This window comes from Salmo trutta, unplaced genomic scaffold, assembly GCF_901001165.1.
Source record: "Salmo trutta unplaced genomic scaffold, fSalTru1.1, whole genome shotgun sequence".
Classification (NCBI taxonomy): Eukaryota; Metazoa; Chordata; class Actinopteri; order Salmoniformes; family Salmonidae; genus Salmo; species Salmo trutta.
The window spans coordinates 12501-36198 of NW_021822943.1; the positions used below are offsets into that span (position 1 = coordinate 12501).

At 45.4% G+C, this 23698-nt stretch overlaps 1 pseudogene; it reads left to right on the forward strand.

Moving 5' to 3' along the window:
* Positions 1-23698, forward strand: part of LOC115187506 (periostin-like) — a 51432-nt pseudogene that overhangs the window by 10109 nt on the left and 17625 nt on the right.

A 23698-nucleotide genomic window follows, 5' to 3' on the forward strand; every position in this document is an offset into this window, starting at 1 on the left:
CAGACACACCTCATCCCCACATACATACCTCATCTCCACAGACACACCTCATCCCACAGACACACCTCACACCTCATCCCCACAGACACACCTCATCCCCACAGACACACCTCATCCCCACAGACACACCTCATCCCCACAGACACACCTCATCCCCACAGACACATCTCATCCCCAAAGACACACCTCATCCCCACAGACACACCTCATCCCCACAGACACACCTCATCCCCACAGACACACCTCACACCTCATCTCCACAGACACACCTCATTCCCACAGACACACCTCATTCCCACAGACACACCTCATTCCCACAGACACACCTCATCCCCACAGACACACCTCATCCCCACAGACACACCTCACACCTCATCTCCACAGACACACCTCATCCCCACAGACATACCTCATCCCCACACACACACACCTCATCCCCACAGACACACCTCATCCCCACAGACACACCTCATCCCCACAGACACACCTCATCCCCACAGACACACCTCATCCCCACAGACACACCTCATACCTCATCCCCACATACATACCTCATCTCCACAGACACACCTCATCCCACAGACACACCTCACACCTCATCCCCACAGACACACCTCATCCCCACAGACACACCTCATCCCCACAGACACACCTCATCCCCACAGACACACCTCATCCCCACAGACACATCTCATCCCCAAAGACACACCTCATCCTCACAGACACACCTCATCCCCACAGACACATCTCACACCTCATTCCCACAGACACACACAGGAACACACATGCTCTCCCGGTCACACACACATGAAAAGCAGGAAATGCTTGTCTCAAATCCGTATTATTCAGAGTATCCGGCTAGCCAGCACTAACGGTTAGCGTGCAGCGGCTTTGAAGCAGATTGATGGATCGTAACAGACACACACCACACACACACACACACACACACACACACACACACACACACACACACACACACACACACACACACACACACACACACACACACACACACACTGTTCCTTCCTTGCTTCCGTGAGGGGACTGAGCTTATCCGCACCAGATCGCAGCAGCCCAACAAACAACAGGACGCCAGGGCCTCCCTTGTGAACACAAGTTTTTTTTTACGTGAAGTTAATGTGATAACATGAAAATACACGTGAAGAGTTCCTAAAAACACGTTTTCACATCATGTCATGTGAAATTTAATGTGAAATCACATGTGTTTTTTTTTCTTCCTGTAAGGGCCATGGTGGGGGGATTATCAGTGGGGGGAAGGGATATGGGTAGTAACTGCTTTTCTGGATTGGAATGGAATCAGCCCTCCAGGTAGGACAGGCCACCATAGGGTTGATTGGAATGGAATCAGCCCTCGAGGTAGACAGGCCACCATAGGGTTGATTGGAATGGAATCAGCCCTCGAGGTAAACAGGCCACCATAGGGTTGATTGGAATGGAATCAGCCCTCGAGGTTAACAGGCCACCATAGGGTTGATTGGAATGAAAACAGCCCTCGAGGTAGACAGGCCACCATAGGGTTGATTGGAATGGAATCAGCCCTCGAGGTAGACAGGCCATCATAGGGTTGATTGGAATGGAATCAGCCCTCGAGGTAGACAGGCCACCATAGGGTTGATTGGAATGGAATCAGCCCTCCAGGTAGACAGGCCACCATAGGGTTGAGGCAGTCTGGTTTGGGTTTGTGTGATAACACCACAGGGACACACACACACAAATTCACACACATGCTCCCCAGACAACAAACAACTCTAGGGCCCTTATAGGGCATGAGTCATTAGGCCACGGTCCCATGCTAATCTGATTATCAGAGGTACACTCTTAAAACTGCTGGGTTGTTTGGTTGACCCTGTTGCTGGGTTGTTTGGTTGACCCTGCTGCTGGGTTGTTTGGTTGACCCTGCTGCTGGGTTGTTTGGTTGACCCTGCTGCTGGGTGTTTGGTTGACCCTACTGCTGGGTTGTTGGTTGACCCTGCTGCTGGGTTGTTTGGTTGACCCTGCTGGGTGTTTGGTGACCCTGCTGCTGGGTTGTTGGTTGACCCTGCTGCTGGGTTGTTTGGTTGACCCTGCTGCTGGGTTATTTGGTTGACCCTGCTGCTGGGTTGCAGCCATTGGGTAACTTAGATGGGTAGTTTTCTTTACCACTAGAAAGACAGTCATTTAGACACTCAATGCATTTCAAATTGAAATATCTCTGCCATTTCTAAAGTCATATCCCCTCCGTCCTTTACTTTTCCTAAATAAGTCTGTTTAACACACATGTATATTGTTCAAATTATTATATTAGTAGTAGTAATAGTAGTAGTAATAGGTGTAGTAGTAATAGTAGTAGTAGTAGTAGTAGTAATAGCAATAGTAGTAGTAGTAGTAGTAGTAGTAGTAGTAGTAGTAGTAGTAGTAGTAGTGGTAGTATTAGTAGTAGTATGTGGTAGTAGTAGTAGTAGTAGTACTCGTAGTAGTAGTAGTGGGTAGTAGTAGTAGTAGTAGTGGTAGTAGTAGTAGTGGTAGTAGTAGTAGTAGTAGTAGTAGTAGGTAGTAGTGGTAGTAGTAGTAGTAGTAGTAGTAGTAGTAGTAGTAGTGGTGTTAGTAGTAGTTAGTAGTATTAGTAGTGAGTAGTAGTAGTAGTAGTAGTAGTGGTAGTAGTAGTGGTAGGTAGTAGTAGTGGTAGTAGTGGTAGTATTAGTAGTAGTAGTAGTAGTAGTAGTAGTAGTAGTGGTAGTATAGTAGTAGTTAGTAGTAGTAGTGGAGTAGGTATTAGTAGTAGTAGTAGTAGTAGTAGTAGTAGTGGTAGTAGGTAGTATAGTAGTAGAGGTAGTATGTAGTAGTAGTAGTAGTAGTAGTAGTAGTAGTAGGTAGTAGTGGTAGTATTAGTAGTAGTAGTAGTAGTAGTAGTAGTAGTAGTAGTAGTGGTAGTAGTAGTCGTAGTAGTGGTAGTGGGTAGTAGTGGTAGTAGTATGGTAGTAGTAGTAGTGGTAGTAGTGGTAGTTAGTAGTGGTAGTAGTGGTAGTATTAGTAGTAGTAGTAGTAGTAGTAGTAGTGGTAGTGGTAGTAGTAGTAGTAGTAGTAGTAGTAGTAGTAGTAGGTAGTAGTAGTAGTAGTGGTAGTAGTAGTAGTAGTAGTAGTAGTAGTGGTAGTAGTAGTAGTAGTAGTAGTAGTAGTAGTAGTAGTAGTAGTAGTAGAGTAGTAGTAGTAGTGGTAGTAGTAGTAGTAGTAGTAGTAGTAGTGGTAGTAGTAGTAGTAGTGGTAGTAGTAGTAGTAGTGGTAGTAGTAGTAGTAGTGGTAGTGGTAGTAGTGGTAGTAGTAGTAGTAGTAGTAGTAGTAGTGGTAGTAGTAGTAGTAGCAGTAGTAGTAGTGGTATTAGTAGTAGTAGTAGTGGTAGTAGTAGTAGTAGTAGTAGTAGTAGTACTAGTAGTAGTGGTAGTGGTAGTAGTGGTAGTAGTAGTAGTGGTAGTAGTAGTAGTATAGTATATTATATATATGTATATTGTTCAAATCATCAATATCACAAGCAGAATTAGTTTTATAAGTATGTTATTCTTTTCCCCCCAAAAATGACTTTTTCAAATCCTCCTACAGAGTCACGTCCAGGCAAGACATTATGATTTCTATATAGTATCAGAAGATCAGATTCTGAGGTTTCCAAAACACTTTCCATTGCCAAGTAACTCTCCAAATGGAAGCGATGAGCCTCTATTTCAAAGTAAAGCTTTTTCCAAGAATAACCACTTTAGCCATGACGAGGCCAGGGCTTTTCGTGTGTTTACAAAGAGCAGGGTTGGGTTATTGAGATATATACCAGCGGGTCAGATCAGAGGACTGGGGGGGCTAGTTTAGTAGGGTCGAGACTTTCAGAGAGTTATTTTTAGCCACCCGTGAGAGTTAATTATATTCCTGTTAATCTGTTCTGATCAAACAATCAATTCTTTTAAAGCAAATTAAAGTTGCCAGTATGTAAACTTAACATGAAGAACAGGAATTACATATACTCTCGCGGGTGGTGTGGTTGCTAATTTCTGTATTACCAAATGAGGAGAGACAAACTTCACACACACACCAGTCAGAGTTTATACTTAAACTACAATTTTAATTATAAGAGCTTTGCATTAGCAGTTGACTTTCAACGATTCACCATTTCTAATGACCCGTTGAGAGTGTTGAACACAATGACTACTGAGATCTTTATAGCAAGATCCACCCCCTTTTGACATGACAAACCACAGATAGTTAGGAACGGTTCACAAAGAAAGACTGTTTACTTTAGAGAGGAGTATCTACAGCCAGATAGCATTCGCTATAAATTATCGTTCAGTTTGATCCTAATGACGAGGTTCTAATCTCGTCCCTGGTACTTCATAGAACATAAACACCATTTCATCCAATGGCATATATCAATTGTTAACTCTAGATACTCCCATCTCAAGCAAACCCCCTCTTGACCCCACTCCTGGACAGGCTCACCTCAGTGACCCCTCAGGGAGTGAGCCTCTAGGCCATATACTATCACAGGATAAGTGTGAGATCTAAGAGACAATGGACCCAGACACTGCCATAAACCTCCCCACAATAAAGAAAAGGTGGGAGTGACTTGCTCACAGACATTGTGGAGACAAGTCATTGGTTCCCCATTAATCACGCCATCCCTTCACATGGTTTAAGAACAGTTAAAGAGAATTCAACATATGAAGACAATATTTCATTCTGTCCTCCTCTCTTGCTGATATTCTGCCATAGCAAAAGAGACATGTAAAAGACAACTTTGACCTCTCCCCTCTCTGAGCCCCACGTGACTGAGCCCCAGCTAAGGGAAACGTGCAAACTGAAACATACCAGAGTCCAAAGGACACTTTCTAATGACAAGTATCTCACTATGCATATTATACTAATAAAACATCTTAATTATCTATGTTACCCAACTAATTCTGATTCATCACCACAGTGGCCAATAAGATCTATCTGTAAAACACGCCCCCCTAATAAATCAAATCAAATTTTATTTGTCACATACACATGGTTAGCAGATGTTATTGGTCCATACACATGGTTAGCAGATGTTATTGGTCCATACACATGGTTAGCAGATGTTAATGTGAGTGTAGTGAAATGCTTGTGCTTCTAGTTCCGACCGTGCAGTAATATCTAACAAGTCATCTAACAATTCCACAAACTACCTTATTATACACAAGTGTAAAGGAATGAATACGAATATGTACATATAAATATATGGATGAGTGATGGCCGAACGGCATAGGCAAGATGCAGTAGATGGTATAGAGTGCAGTATATACATATGAGATGAGTAATGTAGTGTATGTAAACATTATATAAAGTGGCATTGATTAAAGTGACTGGTGATACATTTATTACATCAAATTTTTAATTATTAATTAAAGTGGCTAGAGATTTGAGACAGTATGTTGGCAGCAGCCACTCAATGTTAGTGATGGCTGTTTAACAGTCTGATGTCCTTGAGATAGAAGCTGTTTTTCAGTCTCTCGGTCCCAGCTTTGATGCACCTGTATGACCTCGCCTTCTGGGTGATAGCGGGGTAAATCATGCCTACTGAAAATAATCTAAGGATTATATTTGAAAAAGACCCAGCTGCTAGTTCAACCCAGTATGAGAGTAAAAAATACCCAATTGATGGTTAAATTAACCCATGTTCGGGTAATCCCAACAACCCAACTGGCCGGGTCAAAATAACCCAGCGTGTGTCCTGCCCACTATTTAACCAGCGCTGGGTTACCAATTTAAACCTAATTCAGTTGTTTTTAACCAATCATTTTTTAGAGTTCAACCCCAATAACCAGCTAGACCATGCTGGTCAACCCCATAACCAGCTAGACCATGCTGGACAACCCCCACTAACCAGCTAGACCATGCTGGTCAACCCCCATAACCAGCTAGACCATGCTGGTCAACCCCCATAACCAGCTAGACCAGGGCTGGGCATCCCCCATAACCAGCTAGACCATGCTGGTTCAACCCCCGTAACCAGCTAGACCATGCTGGACAACCCCCATAACCCAGCCTTAGACCATGCTGGTCAACCCCCATAACCAGCTAGACTATGCTGGTCAACCCCCATAACCAGCTAGACCAGCTGGTCAACCCCCAAACCAGCTAGACCATGCTGGTCAACCCCCATACCAGCTAGACTATGCTGGTCAACCCCAATAACCAGCTAGGAACCCTGTGGTCAACCCCCATAACCAGCTAGACCAGGGTGGGGCAATCATTTTCGGTAAAGAGCCACATTAGGATTTCAAAATCCAGCTTGACCATTATCAACCAGCACTGACCAGCACTGACCGCACTGACCAGCACTGACCAGCATAGACCAGCATGGAACAGCATGGAACAGGCTTATGCTGGTTATTCAGCATGGGACTCAGAGCCAGACTGGCCACACTCACACTCTCTCCCTTTCTCGTTCCCTCACCCTGTCTCTCTCTCTCTCTCTCTCGCTCTCTCTTTTCTCTCTCTCTCTCTCTTTCTCTTCTCTCTCTCAAACAATTACCTATTTATGGTTGAAGTTGTTAATTTTGAGAGAGCCAGGAATAACATGTCACCTTGTGGAACCTTGTGGAACAACCAACCGCCCATTCTGAACAGACTGACTGTCCTGGTCTTAGTCTGGTCTCAGCATCCTCAGAGTAGGAGTGCTGATCTAGAATATGTCCATATGATATTTTTAATTATGATATAAAAAGGCCAAAGTGATCCTAGATCAGCACAGAAAACCTCAGAGGTTGTCATCCTGTCCTGTCCTAGTCTGATTTGACACGAAGGATGGATGGATGGATGGTCTCTGATAGTGTAACTGCAGCAGTCATCATGGCTGTTTTCCGTATCTGACGAAGGCCTTGAGGCCGATACGTAAAGCTTAATAAAGAGCAGCGTACGTGTTTCACATTTAAAACACCAGTCGTCAACATCCCTGGGGTGTCTGTGTTCCATAAATCAAAGTTTACCATATCATTCTCTGTCCCGTTCCCCAGCCTGATGACCTTTCACGGTCAACCTCCGTGCTCACTTCTGCTGTATAGGTGATCTAACACGTTTCCGTGTTCCCTCTCTCCTTCCTTACCTCTCTCTCTCGCCCCCTCTCTCTCTCCCGTAGCCCTGGTGAACTACCACCTGTTGAACAGTGTGCAGTGCTCTGAGGCCATCACGGCAGGCTCCGTGCACGAGACAGCGGAGGGAAGCACCGTTGAGATCGGCTGTGACGGAGACAGCCTAACGGTCAACGGTATCAAGATGGTCCTGAAGAAAGACATTGTCACCTCCAACGGAGTCATCCACCTCATCGACCGGGTCCTCATACCCGATTCAGGTAAGTCTTATTCCCACGACGATAACCTTCGCATAACGTAGACGTCCCCAGGGTAAGAAACTGCAAGGGATTCAACATTTCCCCATCCAAAATCCAACCCCTAACTCAATCAATCAATCAATCAAATATATTTGTATTGTGGGTTGACTGCAAACGTGCTTTATATGACTTGTTTGTATAGCAGTTTAAATGGCCTGAAAGAGAACCTCCCATTTCAGAGTTTCATCTGGCTTGTTTTGAGTTTGTGAACGTCTTCCGCGTGTGTTAATAAAGTTTGCTTCATTTGCTTTGACTTTGAGTCCTTAGCGGTGAATTTCCACGACATCCGTTGACACAAACTTACAGATACCCAGCCTAGAACCCCACAGAGCAAGTAAATGTAGAGGCAGAATCACAGTGGCTAGGAAATACTCCCTAGAAGGCCGGGTGTGGGGTGGCCAGTCTTCTTCTGACTGCACCAGAAGTCCTTTCTCTTGAATCTGAATGGATCACCATGGTTTCACTCAGTTCCCTGGTAGTCTATATTGAGTTTCTAGAACCATCTGAAGTTTTTCAGATCTACTGTACATGTTTAGCACTTTGTGACATCGTTTGATGTAAAAAGGGCTTCATAAAGACATTTGATTGATTTAGGAAAACGGGTTTATGGTTCATTTCAGACTGGGCTAAAATGCTTGGCACACTGTAGGGCTTGTATATAGATATTATGATGTGTGGTGTCGTTGTTGTTATCTGATGTTTATGTGTTGTTTCCACTCAAAGCCAAGGAGGTGATGGAGCTGGTTGGTGAATCCCAGAGCACCTCAGAGACATGGTGTCAGAGCTCGGCCCTATCAGCTGCAATGAAGCCAGAGACAGAGTACACTCTATTGGCTCCCCTCAACACAGCTTTTCTCTGGTGAGAACACATTCTATTGGCTCCCCTCAACCCAACTTTCTCTGGCGAGTGCTTCTATTGGCTCCCTCAACCCCAACTTTCTCTGGTGAGAACACGTTCTATTGGCCTCCCCTCAACACAGCTTTCTCTGGTGAGTACACGCTATTGGCTCCCCTCAACCCAACTTTCTCTGGCGAGTGCCTCTATTGGCTCCCCTCAACCCAACTTTCTCTGGCGAGTGCCTCTATTGGCTCCCTCAACCCAACTTTCTCTGGCGAGTGCCTCTATTGGCTCCCCTCAACCCAACTTTCTCTGGCGAGTGCTTCTATTGGCTCCCCTCAAACCAACTTTCTCTGGCGAGTACGTTCTATTGGCTCCCCTCAACCTACATGGCACATAATAACCCCTTTTCGACTAGGGCTTAAAGCCCAATAACCTAAGCCAGGAACTGCAGCCTGGAACTTAAGCACTTGGTCTAGACTAGAGATATTGGATAAACCCTGTTATTATGGCCTAGGACAACACAATGGAAATGGACTATAGGAACTCTGGAACCAACAAGCACCAGGTTTAGCCCACAGTGGAAAAAGGGGGCTGGTGATTGTTTACTCTTACAGATGCTGTATCTTAATTTGATCATCCTGTTGTTGCAGGAATTTTCCAGCACAGCAGGAAATGCAAACTTGTAGTGTATTCAAGGTTTTAAAAAGGCTTCTAAAGTTTGTAATTTCTACTGAAATATGTCATACTTTATTTGCCCTAAAGAAAAATGTATCCACCCCCTACAAAAAAAATGTCCATTAGTTATAACAATTCACATTTCCTGTTGCTGTAGGATTATTTACTGCTGTGTGAAACTGGATCAAATGAAGATACGGCATCTGTACGTTAGTATTTGGTTTAACTCTCCTGTACATGTCCCTTGTGTTGCAGATGAGGTGATGTCTTTAGACCAGAGCCTGTTGAAGGTGATCTTGGAGAACCACATTCTGAAGCAAAAAACACAAACTGAGTGAACTCTACAACGGACAGCTGCTGGAGACCATCGCTGGAGACCGACTACGCGTCTTCATCTACCGCACCGTGAGTGAGAGAAAGTGTGTGTGTGTGTGTGTGGAGTGTGTGTAAGGGAGGGAGGGTTGTGTGTGTGGAAGGGGGGAGGGTTGTGTGTGTGTGTGTGTGTGTGTGTGTGTGTGTGTGTGTGTGTGTGTGTGTGTGTGTGTGTGGAAGGGGGGAGGGTTGTGTGTATGTGTGTGGCACAATCCGGTAAGATCAGTGAGTGTCTCTTTATTAACAACAGCTTGTTGCGCAAAATCTCTAAAATTAAGGAAGTCTGGAGGTTCTGCTCACCTGAGGTAGAGTACCTCATGATAAGCTGTTGACCATGCTATTTACCAATAGAGTTTTCATAGCTGTCTATTTACCACCACAAACTGATGCTGGCACTAAGACGACACTCAACGAGCTGTTTAAGGCCATAAGCAAACAAGAAAATGCTTATCCAGAGTGGGTGCTCCCAGCGGCAGGAGGAAAACCGTTTGACCTCATTTCTACCAGCGTGTTACATGTGCAACTAGAGGGATAAAAACCTCTACACCACCTTTACTCCACACAGAGACGCATACAAAGCTTCTTCTTCGCCCTCCATTTGGCAACTCGGATCATAACTCTATCCTCCTGGTTCCTGCTTACAAGCAAAATTTCAAAACAGGAAGTACCAGTGACGCGCTCTACACGGTAGTGGTCCAATGAAGCGGATGCTAAACTACAGGACTGGTTTAGCACAGACTGGAATATGTTCTGAGATTCATCCGATAATATTGAGCGGTTTACCACATCAGTCACCGGCTTCATTACTAAGTGCATCGACGACGTCATCCCCATAGTGACCGTACGTACATATCCCAACCAGATGCCATGGATTACAGGCAACATCCGCACTGAGCTAAAGGCTAGAGCTGCCGCTTTCAAGGAGCAGGACACTAATCCGGACGCTCAGAAGAAATCCATCTATGGCCTCCGACGAAACCATCAAACAGGCTAAAAAAACCTGTAAAATAGTACTTTGATCGAATACTACTACACCGACTCTGATGCTCGTCAGATGTGGTAGGGCTTGCAGACTATTACGGATTACAAAGGGAAACACAGCCGCGGGCTGCCCAGTGACGCGAGGCTAACCAGACGAGCTAAATGCCTTCTATGCTCACTTCAAGACAAGCAACACTGAACCATAGATGAGAGCACTAGCTGTTCTGGGCGACTGTATGATCATGCTCTCCGTAGCTGATGCGGGTGAGACCTTTAAACAGGTCAACATTCACAAGGACCGCAGGGCCAGTCAGATTACCAGGAAGGTTACTCAGAATGCACTGACCAGCTGGCAAGGTCTTCACTGACATTTTCAACCTCTCTCTGTCCCAGGGGCCCTTCCCTGTGGCTCAGTTGGGAGAGCATGATGTTTGCAACGCCATCATGGTGTGTGCAATGCCATCATGGTGTGTGCAACGCCAGGGCTGTGGGTTCGATTCCCAAGGGGGCCAGTACAAAAAAAAAAAGCATGAAATGAAATGTATGCATTCACTACTGTAAGTCGCTCTGGATAAGAGCGTCTGCTAAATGACTAAAATGTCATGTAAATGTCTGTAATACCTACATGTTTCAAGCAAACCACCATATCCCTGTGCCTAAGAATGCCAAGGGAACCTGTCTAAACGACCTCCTGACAGAGCTGTAGTGGAGCGGGTCGAGCGCTTCAATTTCCTCGGTGTCCACATCACCAAGGACCTATCATGCTCCAAACATTCCAACACAGTGGTGAAGAGGGCACGACAAAGCCTCTTCCCACTCAGGAGGCTGAAAAGATTTGGCATGTGCCATCAGATCTTCAAAATGTTCTACAGCTGCACCATCGAGAGCATCCTGACTGGCTGCATCACAGCCTGGTATGGCAATTGCTTGGCCTCCAACCGCAAGGCGCTACAGAGGGTAGTGTGTCCGACCAAGTACATCACTGGGGCCGAACTCCCTGCCATCCAGGACCTCTATACCAGGCGGTGTCAGAGGAAAGCCCCAAAAATTGTCAAAGATCCAGCCATAAGACTGTTCTCTTTGCTACTGCATTGCCGTGGCTCCTGAACAGCTTCTACCCCCAAGCCATCAGACTGCTGAACAGCTTCTACCCCCAAGCCATCAGGACTGCTGATCAGCTTCTACCCCCAAGCCATCAGACTGCTGAACAGCTTCTACCCCCAAGCCATCAGACTGCTGAACAGCTTCTGGCTGTTCAGCAGTCTGAGCTTCTGGCTCCCTTGCACTGGCTCCCTTCCACTGACTCCCTTGCACTGACTCCCTTGTACTGGCTCCCTGGCACTGGCTCCCTGGTACTGGCTCCCTGGCACTGGCTCCCTTGCACTGGCTCCCTGGCACTGGCTCCCTGGCACTGGCTCTATGCACTGACTCTATGCACTGACTCTATGCACTGGCTCTATGCACTGGCTCCCTTGCACTGGCTCCCTTGCACTGGCTCCCTGGCACTGACTCTATGCACTGACTCTATATACTGGCTCCCTGGCACTGACTCTATGCACTGACTCTATATACTGGCTCCCTGGCACTGGCTCCTTGCACTGGCTCCCTTGCACTGGCTCCCTTGCACTGGCTCCCTTGCACTGGCTCCCTGGTACTGGCTCCCTGGCACTGGCTCCCTGGTACTGGCTCCCTGGCACTGGCTCCCTGGTACTGGCTCCCTGGTACTGGCTCCCTGGTAGGCTCCTGGCACTGGCTCCCTGGTACTGGCTCCTGGTACTGGCTCCCTGGTACTGGCTCCCTGGTACTGGCTCCCCTGACGTACCTGGCGCTCCCTGGCACTGGCTCCCTGGTACGGGCTCCCTGGTACTGGCTCCCTGGTACTGGCTCCCTGGGTACTGGCTCCCTTGCACACTCAGTAGACTAGGGGTCTCGAACCTTTTCTAGCATGAGAGCTACTTTTAAAAATGAAGCATGTTGCTAGCTAAAATGTATTTCTGTAGCTTTCAAATTCCTCTCTTCTGTTCTCCCCTTCAACTCTTCCCCTCGTCCCTTAGCATACAAGAGAATGTTTTCTGTCAATATACCTGATAAAATAATGGCTAAAAACAACTTTAATAGCATCCGCATAAAATAAGGACTTTTTTCCCAAATTATGTTTAATATGTTCCTAAGATTATGTTTTTTCAGATTTATTTTGACTGTTTTAGATTTTTTGGGGGTTTTTCACTCTCAAAACTACAATTGTTCATCGAGAAACAACAAAATATGTTCTGAGTCGATGTCCATAGTCTCAGGAAGTAGGGGTGCTGATGATGCCGCTGCACAATTAAAAAACAATATTAATACAAATAGAAATCTCTAAAATATAAATGTAAAAACTATTCTCATAAAAGTAGTGCACTAGGCCGTTACTAGTCCTGTATTGGAGGACCACTGGGCCTTTACTAGTCCTGTATTAGAGGACCACTGGGCCGTTACTAGTCCTGTATTAGAGGAAGACAGGGCCGTTACTAGTCCTGTATTAGAGGAAGACAGGGCCGTTACTAGTCCTGTATTGGAGGACCACTGGGCCTTTACTAGTCCTGTATTAGAGGACCACAGGGCCGTTACTAGTCCTGTATTAGAGGACCACTGGGCCTTTACTAGTCCTGTATTAGAGGAAGACAGGACCTTTACTAGTCCTGTATTAGAGGACCACTGGGCCTTTACTAGTCCTGTATTAGAGGAAGACATGACCTTTACTAGTCCTGTATTAGAGGAAGACAGGACCTTTACTATTCCTGTATTAGAGGACCACTGGGCCTTTACTAGTCCTGTATTAGAGGACCACTGGGCCTTTACTAGTCCTGTATTAGAGGACCACTGGGCCTTTACTAGTCCTGTATTAGAGGAAGACATTACCTTTACTAGTCCTGTATTAGAGGACCACTGGGCCTTTACTAGTCCTGTATTAGAGGAAGACATGACCTTTACTAGTCCTGTATTAGAGAATCGCAATAGTAAATATAAAATAACTTAGACAGTTTAAATGTTATATTATTGGCTATGTACAGTGTTGTAACAATGTGCAAATAGTTGAAGTATGACATGGAAAAAACATCTGTCTCCCTCTCTCTCGATTGGAATGCATTGGATGGGTGGATGGGTGGATGGATGGATGGGTGGATGGGTGGATGGATGGATGGATGGATGGGTGGATGGATGGATGGATGGGTGGATGGGTGGATGGATGGGTGGATGGGTGGATGGGTGGATGGATGGATGGGTGGATGGGTGGATGGATGGATGGGTGGATGGGTGTGGATGGATGGATGAGGATGGATGGATGGGGATGGATGATGGCTGATGGGTGGATGGGTGGATGGGTGGTATGGGTGGATGGGTGGGTGGATGGGTGGGTGGATGGATGGGTGGATGGATGGATGGATGGATGGGTGGATGGATGGGTGGATGGATGGGTGGATGGATGGGTGGATGGTGTGGGTGGATGGGTGGGTGGGTGGGTGGGTGGGTGGGTGGGTGGATGGGTGGGTGGGTGGGTGGATGGGTGGGTGGATGGGGTGGATGTATGGATGGATGGATGGGTGGGTGGGTGGTGGATGGATGGATGGATGGATGGATGGGTGGATGGATGGGTGGGTGGATGGGTGGATGGATGGGTGGTGGGTGGATGGATGGATGGATGGATGGATGGATGGATGGGTGGATGGATGGGTGGATGGGTGGATGGGTGGATGGATGGGTGGATGGGTGGATGGGTGGATGGATGGGTGGATGGGTGGGTGGATGGGTGGATGGGTGGATGGATGGATGGGAGGGATGGATGGAGGGATGGATGGATAGTCAGAATTGATTGATTGATTGATGTACGTGTCTCTATCTCTATCTCTAGGCTGTGTGTATTGAGAATGCCTGCATGGTGCGGGGCAGTAAAGAGGGCAGCAACGGAGCCCTTCACCTGATGAGGTCTCTCATCAAACCAGCTCAGACCACCATCTACAAGTTCTCATGGCAGAGGGACGCTTCAAGTAAGGACATCCAAACCAATGTGTTAATTTGATTGATTGGATTATTAATTTAATGAGTGATTTGATTGATTGATTGATTGGTTGAGTGATTGGTTTCTCTATCTCTATGTATCTGTCTGTAGTATCTTCCTGCACCTGATGAAGACTGCAGGTCTGACAGAGCTGTTGAAACAGGAGGGCTCCTACACCGTGTTCGTACCCCACAGATGAAGCCTTCAAGGGGCTCACAGAACAGGACATCACCCTGCTGGCTAGTTAGTACTCTTGTCTCTCTTTCCATCCTTCAATCTTGTTAGCAATCTTCTTTAATTCTTCATCCACTTTACTACATTGGACAGGACCCAGCAATGTAGTGGATGTCTGTTGGAGAATTCAGTGCTCTCCACCTGTCCAGTTCTTTGAGTTCAGTGCTCTCCACCTGTCCAGTTCTTGAGTTCAGTGATGGCACCTGTCCAGTTCTTTGAGTTCAGTGATGGCACCTGTCCAGTTGTTTGAGTTAGTGATGGCACCTGTCCAGTTCTTTGAGTTCAGTGATGGCACCTGTCCAGTTCTTTGAGTTCAGTTCATAAAAGGAGATGTAAGTGGTAGAGGGAGCCACTGTTGAGATACATATTTGTGTAACTCCCGTTTTTTCTTGTGTGATGTCATCATTAGGCGACGTGAACGCTCTGCGGACAATCCTCCTGTACCACTTCAGTAACGGAGGTGTTCATCAACGGCGGACTGGAGGAGGGGTCACCAACCTGCTCAAGACCATCCAGGGACACAACCTGCAAGTGCTGTCTGTATGTACACTAAACCATTCTCATACAGTACACACTTTAATTGTTTGTTGTCCTAGGCTACATGGCTAAAATGCTTGCTCGCTAGCCTAACTTCCATTCATGGATGGAGGAAAGCAATGTTAGCTAGTTAACATTAGCCTTCTATATCTAGCTACATATTGAACTTCCATCCTCTCAGGCCAGGGGCACAACAATGTATGAATTAAGGGTTGGATCAGAATTGACTTTATAATCATTGGCCAGTACAGAGAATTAAGTAAAACCACAAGTCCAAATCCCCATCTCCATCCCTGGCTAATTTTAGAAAAGGGACAATTTTAACCAACTAGCTAGCCACCGGAGGACAACAACACAACGAGATGCAACAATTAAACTTTTCTGTCAATGACGTATGCTCACAAAGGGATTTGATACCAGTGATGTCAATCCAAACTGGTTTCACCTTGAAACGTTCTTTGGTGCGGCAGGACCATTCACAGTTCAGCTCACTCAGTTTAGCTCAATGCCGATCGGCAAATTGTTATACTATTTTTCTTTGTTGTCAAGGGAGGTGATACTCGTTTGGACCAGACAGCATCAGATAGATGGCCTACAGGTAGAGAGACAGAGGGGTGCTGTTTCGCTCACTCGGAGGCTTTCGCCTGTGCAATCGATACATTCAGCCTCTTGTGAATTGAAGGAAAATTCTGAAACAGAGAGAAGACACATTATTATTATATTTTTTTTAATTATTTTTGGGGGGAGAAGCCTGGCTTCCCTTTTTTCTCTTCAGCGTTAACACTATCTATTCCAACAAAAAACTGAAGAGATTTAAATCAGAACGTCGTTAAAAATAATAATATAATGAACATTATTATTCTAATCATTATTTTATAAGTCCTTAGGCCCTTCTCTGAAGGTGTAGACGGCCCATTGTTCCCCGCTGTGTTTGGGTTAGTAATCACTTGTAGAGTGGATCTATTTTCCGTCAGCGTTTTCTCACTATTCTGAATGTCTACAGAATCAGTATGTTGTTCTGAAATATGAACACAGAGATACTGGAAATTTAGAACTTTTATTATGGTGCTGATTGACAAAATTACAATTATGGTCTTGAATTGGAACTCGCATTCTTCTTGGTGTCGTCTTGACTCAGTCTCACCCCCTCCCGGTCTTGGACCCCTTGTCTCTCAGTCTCACCCCCCGGTCCTTGGACCCCCTTGTCTCTGTCTTGACTCAGTCTCACCCCCCCGGTCTTGGACCCCCTTGTCTCCCTCTTGGACTCAGGTCTCACCCCCCCCCCCCCAGTCTTGGATCCCTTGTCTCTGTCTGACTCCGTCTCACCCCCCGGTCTTGGACCCCTTGTCTCTGTCTTGACTCAGTCTCACCCCCCGTCTTGGACCCCTTGTCTCCGTCTTGACTCAGTCTCACCCCCCCGGTCTTGGACCCCTGGTCTCCGTCTTGACTCAGTCTCACCCCCCCCAGTCTTGGATCCCTTTGTCTCCGTCTTGATCAGTCTCACCCCCCCCGGTCTTGGACCCCTTGTCTCCGTCTTGACTTCAGTCTCACCCCCCGGTCTTGGACCGCTTGTCTGGTCTTGACTCAGTCTCACCCCCGGTGTTGGACCCCTTATCTCCGTCTTGACTCAGTCTCACCCCCCCGGTCTTGGACCCCTTGTCTCCGTCTTGACTCAGTCTCACCCCCCCGGTCTTGGACCCCTTGTCTCCGTCTTGACTCAGTCTCACCCCCCGGTCTTGGACCCCTTGTCTCCGTCTGACTCAGTCTCACTCCCCTCCCGGTCTTGGATCCCTTGTCTCTGTCTTGACTCATCTCACCCCCCGGTCTTGGACCCCTTGTCTCTGTCTTGACTCAGTCTCACCCCCCGGTCTTGGACCCCTTGTCTCTGTCTTGATCAGTCTCACCACCCCCGGTCTTGGACCCCTTGTCTCCGTCTTGAATCAGTCTCACCCCCCGGTCTTGGACCCCTTGTCTCCGTCTTGACTCAGTCTCACCCCCCCGGTCTTGGACCCTTTGTCTCCGTCTTGACTCAGACTCACCCCCCCGGTCTTGGACCCTTTGTCTCCGTCTTGACTCAGTCTCACCCCCCCCCCGGTCTCTGCACCCCTTGTCTCCGTCTTGACTCAGTCTCACCCCCCCGGTCTTGGTCTTGACTCGGACTTGATTTAGGTGGTCTCGAACGCAACACTGCTCTGAGGTAGTCCCAGAGGCAGAGCAGACGGAAACTTAGTAGGCAGCATTTCCTCTCATTACTGTCTGCAATTACCTCATTATCCTGGGGAAACTCCCTTCACTACCACAAGCCAAGGGTTACAGTAACAAGACTTACATGAACTCTTACAGTGCATTCGGGAAAGTTATTCAGACCCCTTTACTTTTTACGCATTTTGTTACGTTACAGCCTTATCTAAAATGGATTCAACTGTTTGTTTCCCTCATCCATCTACACACAATACCCCATAATGAACCTGTGAAAACAGGTTTATAGAATTGTTTGAAAATGTATTCAAAAACAAAGAAATTAATATCACATTTAAATAAATAATCAGACCCTTTACTCAGTATTTTGTTGAAGCACCTTTGGCAGCTGTTACAGCTTTCAGTCTTCTTGGGTATGACGCCAAAATCTTGGCACACCTGTATTTGGGGAGTTTTCTCACATTCTTCTCTGCAGATACTCTCAAGCTCCATCAGGTTGGATGGGGAGCATCGCTTGCACAGCTATTTTCAGTTTTATCCAGAGATGTTCGCTCGGGTTTCAAGTCCGGGCTGTGGCTGGGCCACTCAAGGACACTCCTGCGTTGTCTTGGCTGGTGTGCTAAGGGTTGTTGTCCTGTTGGAAGGTGAACCTTCACCCCAGTCTGAGGTCCTGAGTGCTCTGGAGCAGGTTTTCATCAAGGATCTCAATGTACTTTGCTCAGTTCATCTTTCCCTTGATCCTGACTAGTCTCTCAGTCCCTGCCATTTAAAAACATCCCTACAGCATGATGCTGCCACCACCCATGCTTCACCGTAGGGGTGGGTGCCAGGTTTCCTCCAGATGTGACGCTTGGTATTCAGGCCAAAGAGTTCAATCTTGGTTTCATCAGACCAGAGAATTTTGTTTCTCATGTTCTGAGAGTCCTTTAGGAGCCTTTTTGCAAACTCTAAGCTGTGTCATGTGGCTTTTACTGAGGAGTGGCTTCCGTCTGGCCACTCTACCGTTAAAGGCCTGATATGTGGAGTGCTGCAGAGATGGTTGTCTATCTGGAAAGTTTTCCTATCTCCACAGAGGAACTCTGGAGCTCTGTCAGAGTGACCATTAGGTTCTTGGTCACCTCCCTGACCCAGGCCCTTCTCCCCCGATTGCTCAGTTCTTGGTGGTTCCAGACTTCTTCCATTTAAGAATGATGGATGCTACTGTGTTCTTGGGGACCTTCAATGGTGCATACATTTGTTTGGTGTCCTACCCCAGATCTGTGCCTCGACACAATCCTGTCTCGGAGCACTCCTTCGACCTCATGGTTTGGTTTTTGCTCTGACGTGCACTGTCAACTGTGGGATTTTAAATAGACAGGTGTGTGCTTTTCCAAATCATGTCTAATCATTGGAATTTACCACAAGTGGACTCCAATACAGTTGTAGAAACATCTCAAGGATGATCAAAGGAAACAGGATGTACCCTGAGCTCAATTTACAGTCTCATAGTAAAGGGTCTGAATACTTAATAAGGTATTTCTGTTTTTTATTTTTTATACATTTCTTAAAACCTGTTTTTCTTTGTCATTATGGGGTATTGTGTGTAGATTGAGGGTTCTTTTTTGTTTAATCAATTTGAGAATAAGGCTGTTTCATACCAAAGTGTGGAAAAGGGAAGGGGTCTGAATACTTTCCAAATGCACTGCACATATAATGAATGACTTAGGCTAGCAGTTTGTTCAGTATCATAGAGCTAGTTACCATAAGATGTTAGGTCAAATGGTCAGGACTCTCCACCTCTCTCTCTCTCTCTCCAACTCTCTCTCTCTTTCTCTTTCTCTCTCTCGCTCTCACTCTTGCTCCTCTCTCTCCACTTCTCTCTCTCTCTCTCTCCAGTTTTCACTCCACTCCACACCCCCTCCCTCCTCCATTTTATCCACAACACAGATATCCCTTTTTCCTGTCTCTATCAGTCTGGACAGTCTCAGAAAAGCCTTCCTTAATGCATGGAGGAAGTTCAGAACTCAGAAACAAGGCATATGTTAATTCACCTTGTCCAGAGATGCAGGGAGGGAGGGGGAGGAGGGAGGGGAACCTGGAGGAGAGGGGTTACGGTTGTTGAGGAGAGCTAAGTAAGATGGACAAAGGCGGGAGGAGCTGGGAAGTGGGTGGAGGAGTCGAGAAGGGGTGAGATCTGAGAGGGGGATGAGAAGAGGAGAGGAGAGAGAGGAGAGAGAGAGAGAGATGAGAGAGAGAGAGGAGAGAGAGATGACGACGGGAGGGAGAGGAGAGAGAGAGGAGGAAGGTGACGAGGATTGGTTTTGAGAGAGAGAGAGAGAGGAGAGAGAGAGCGATAGTTTGTTGAGACGAGAGAGAGAGTGGAGAGAGAGTATGGAGAGGAGAGAGTAGAGAGAGAGAGAGGGAGAAGAGAAGATGAAGAGAGGAGAGAGAGAGAGAGAATTCGTTTTGGCTGAACTCCACAGATACATGCTCTGAAGGAACAGATTTTTGAAAAATGTGTTTATTTTATTTTTTACCTTTTTTGTACCTTTATTTAACTTGGCAAGGTCAGTTAAGAACAAATTCTTATTTTCAATAACGGCCTAACCAGGGCACAGTGAGTTAACTGCCTTGTTCAGGGGCATGGGGGGGGGGATTAGCTGTAATGGGAGGAGATTATTGGCTATGTCTAAATGGGGATGTGAAGACAGACAGGAAGTAAGAAGTGACCTTACCATATCCTGAGGTGAAAATGTGTGTGTGTGTCTTCATAGGGAGTGCGTGTCACAGAGTTAGAGATAGTGGCTCAAATTAGGGGTTAGAGAGAGAGAGAGACACTCAAAGTCGAGGTTTAGAGAGAGAGAGACACTGAAAGTTGAGGGTTAGAGAGAGAGACACTCAAAGTCGAGGGTTAGAGAGAGAGAGAGAGACACTCAAAGTCGAGGGTTAGAGAGAGAGAGAGACACTCTCAGTCGAGGGTTAGAGAGAGAGAGAGACCCAGAATAGGAGAGAAACTGTTCTGTCTCTGACTGGACATGTCCGTCCCCAGAGACACAAGTCGACAGTTAAATTACAGGAAATTAGTTTCCCTGGGGGCACAGAAAGTTAAAGTTCCAAAATCTCCAACAATGGGAGGGACATGCCATCTGGAATTGCCATCTGGAACTGCATCTGGAATCGCCATCTGGAATCGCCATCTGGAATCGCCATCTGGAATCGCCATCTGGAACTGCCATCTTGTGAAAATTTCACCCCTTCATGTCTTCACTTTTCACCTTTTTAATGTCGACTCTTAGGAGACAGTTAATTCAGATGTTTCTTTAACACACGCGCACGCAAACACACCACACACACACAAACATCATTATGAGCTGATGTTATTAGTAACAGAATCATTATGTCTGTCACGACTTCCACCGAAAGTGGTTCCTCTCCTTGTTCGGGCGGCGCTCGGCAGTCGGAGTCGCCGGCCTACTAGCCATCAACGATCCATTTTTCCTTTTCTGTTGGTTTTGTCTTTGGTTCATTCACACCTGGTTTTCATTTGCTTTAATTTCTGTGTGTATATATTTACCCCTGTTTCCCCGCCTAGGTTTGTGAGGGGGTTATTTTCATGTTTCTCGTGGAGGTTTCTCCTCAGTTTATTCATGTGTACCGTGTGTTTAGTATAGTAGGAGCGTTGTTTTCCTCCTGTGTGTTCCATGGTCTCGGGCGTTTAAGGACATTGTACCTGTACCGTTTTGGGACTTGCCTATTAAAGACGACTACATTGACATCTCTGCTCTCCTGCGCTTGACTCTTTAGCTCCCCTTCAGTACGATTACACAACAATGTCCTGATGTATTAGAGAGGGAATCATTATGACTGTGTGTCCCACTGCTGTTATCGTCCTACAGTGTAATTATCTGTAAGCGCTGTCTGTTATCATCATATATCATTGTTGCTGTTATATCTCCCAAGTGAAACTTGATCATTGACAACTTAATCAATGACAGCTTGGTGCTATTAGTAATGGTTTTTCCAACACATTGTTAGTTAAGATGTTCGGTCCCTAAGCAGTTTGACCAGTGGAGATGGGGAACGGCACCACCGTACCTTCAGGCTCTGATCAGTCCCTACACCCAAACAAGGGCACTGCGTTCATCCACCTCTGGCCTGCTGGCCTCCCTACCTCTGAGGAAGCACAGTTCCCACTCAGCCCAGTCAAAACTGTCCGCTGCTCTGGCACCCCTATGGTGGAACAAGCTCCCTCACGACGCCAGGACAGCGGAGTCAATCACCACCTTCCGGAGACACCTGAAACCCCACCTCTTTAAGGAATACCTGGGATAGGATAAAGTAATCCTTCTAACCCCCCCCCCCCCCCAAAAAAAGATATAGATGTATTGTAAAGTGGTTGTTCCACTGGATATCTTAAGGTGAATGCACCAATTTGTAAGTCGCTCTGGATAAGAGCGTCTGCTAAATGACGTAAATGTAAATGACGTAAATGAGATGACATGTTGGGGTACAGACAGCCAACGGAACTACAGTTCTGTGTTGGCTGGAAAACGTTGTTGGTGCGTAGATCATGTTTTGGAGTTAATTTGAATATCTTACGTTTTTATCAACTATAGCTAATGTTTACATTTCAATTAAAACACAGTTCATGTAACTGAATAGCATTTATAATAATAATAATTATTATTACATGTTATTAGCTCTCCCAGGTGCTCCATCCACTTATACTGTACTCCATCCTATCACTATTGGTTACAGTAATAAGAATGGTTATAACTGTTTATAACACTTAGGGCCCTTGTTATAACTGGTGAACAACTCTATCCATGTATACTGTACTACATCCTATTACTATTGGTTAAAGTAATAACAATGGTCATAACTGTTTATAACACTTAGGAGCCTTGTTATGACAGGTGAACAACTCCATCATGTCTATCATTGGTAATCCTATAGTTATAGCATTATTTATAACACCGTTATGACTGTGTTTTACGACAGGTGAACAAGTCCATCCACGTGAACTCGCTGGACGTGTCCGACATTGATCTGATGGCCACCAACGGAGTGATTCACGTGGTAAAGAACATCCTTTACCCTGGGGGTGAGTTACTGTGTGTGTGTGTGTGTGCTCGTGCATGCGTGTGTGTGTGTGTGTGCTCGTGTGTGTGCTCGTGTGTGTGTGCGTGGGAGTGTGTGTGTGTGCTCGTGTGTGTGCGTGTGTGTTTCTATGTGTGCGTGTGTGTGTGTGTGCTCGTGTGTGTGTGCTCGTGCGTGTGTGTGCTCGTGTGTGTGTGTGCTCGTGTGTGTGTGTGTGTGTGTGCTTATGCATGCGTGTGTCTGTGCTCATGCATGCGTGTGCTCGTCCATGCATGTGTGTGTGTGTGTGTGTGTGCTCGTGCATGTGTGTGTGTGTGTGTGTGTGTGTGTGTGTGTGTTTGTGCGTGCGTGCGTGACCATGTATCTGTGATCTCCAGACCTGCCTGTGGGTCGCGAGTCCCTGCTGGTGCTGCTGAAGAAACTCATCAATTACATCCAGATCAAGGTTAGCGCAGCGGTGTGTGTGTGTGTGTGTGTGTGTGTGTGTGTGTGTGTGTGTGTGTGTGTGTGTGTGTGTGTGGAAGGGGGGAGGGTTGTGTGTATGTGTGTGGCACAATCCGGTAAGATCCGGTGTGTTTTATTGGCTGGCCATATCTGCAGTCATATATATTTAATTTCTGTCTTACCTTATCCCAACCTCTCATTTGTTGTCGTTGTGTTTTAGTATGTCTCTGGATTCTCCTACTCCAAAATCCCCCTCACCTTCATCAGTAAGTTCATCATTACCGTCTTCATCATCGACGTCGTCGTAGATTGTTCTAAACATTGACGTAATACCAGCTTTGTGTTCGATTGTTTTGCAGAGAGGACAATCACCACGACATCTCACGTCCAATCGGAATCCGACGTGGAATCAGGTAAACAGAGTTTATGTCAATATAATATAATAATATAATATAATAATATAATATAATAATATAATATAATAATATAATAATATAATAATATAATAATATAATATAATAATATAATAATATAATAATATAATATAATAATATAGCATAATAATATAATATAATAATATAGCATAATAATATAATAATATAATATAATAATAATATAATAATATAATAATATAATAATATAATATAATATAATAATAATATAATAAAATAATATAATAATATAATATAATATATAATATAATATAATAATATAATATATAATATAATATATAATAATATAATATAATAATATATATATAATATAATAATATATAATAATATAATAATAATAATAATAATATAATAATATAATATAATATAATAATAATAAAATAATATAATATAATATAATATAATAATTATAATATAATATAATAATAATAATATAACTGAATACATAGAGTCCT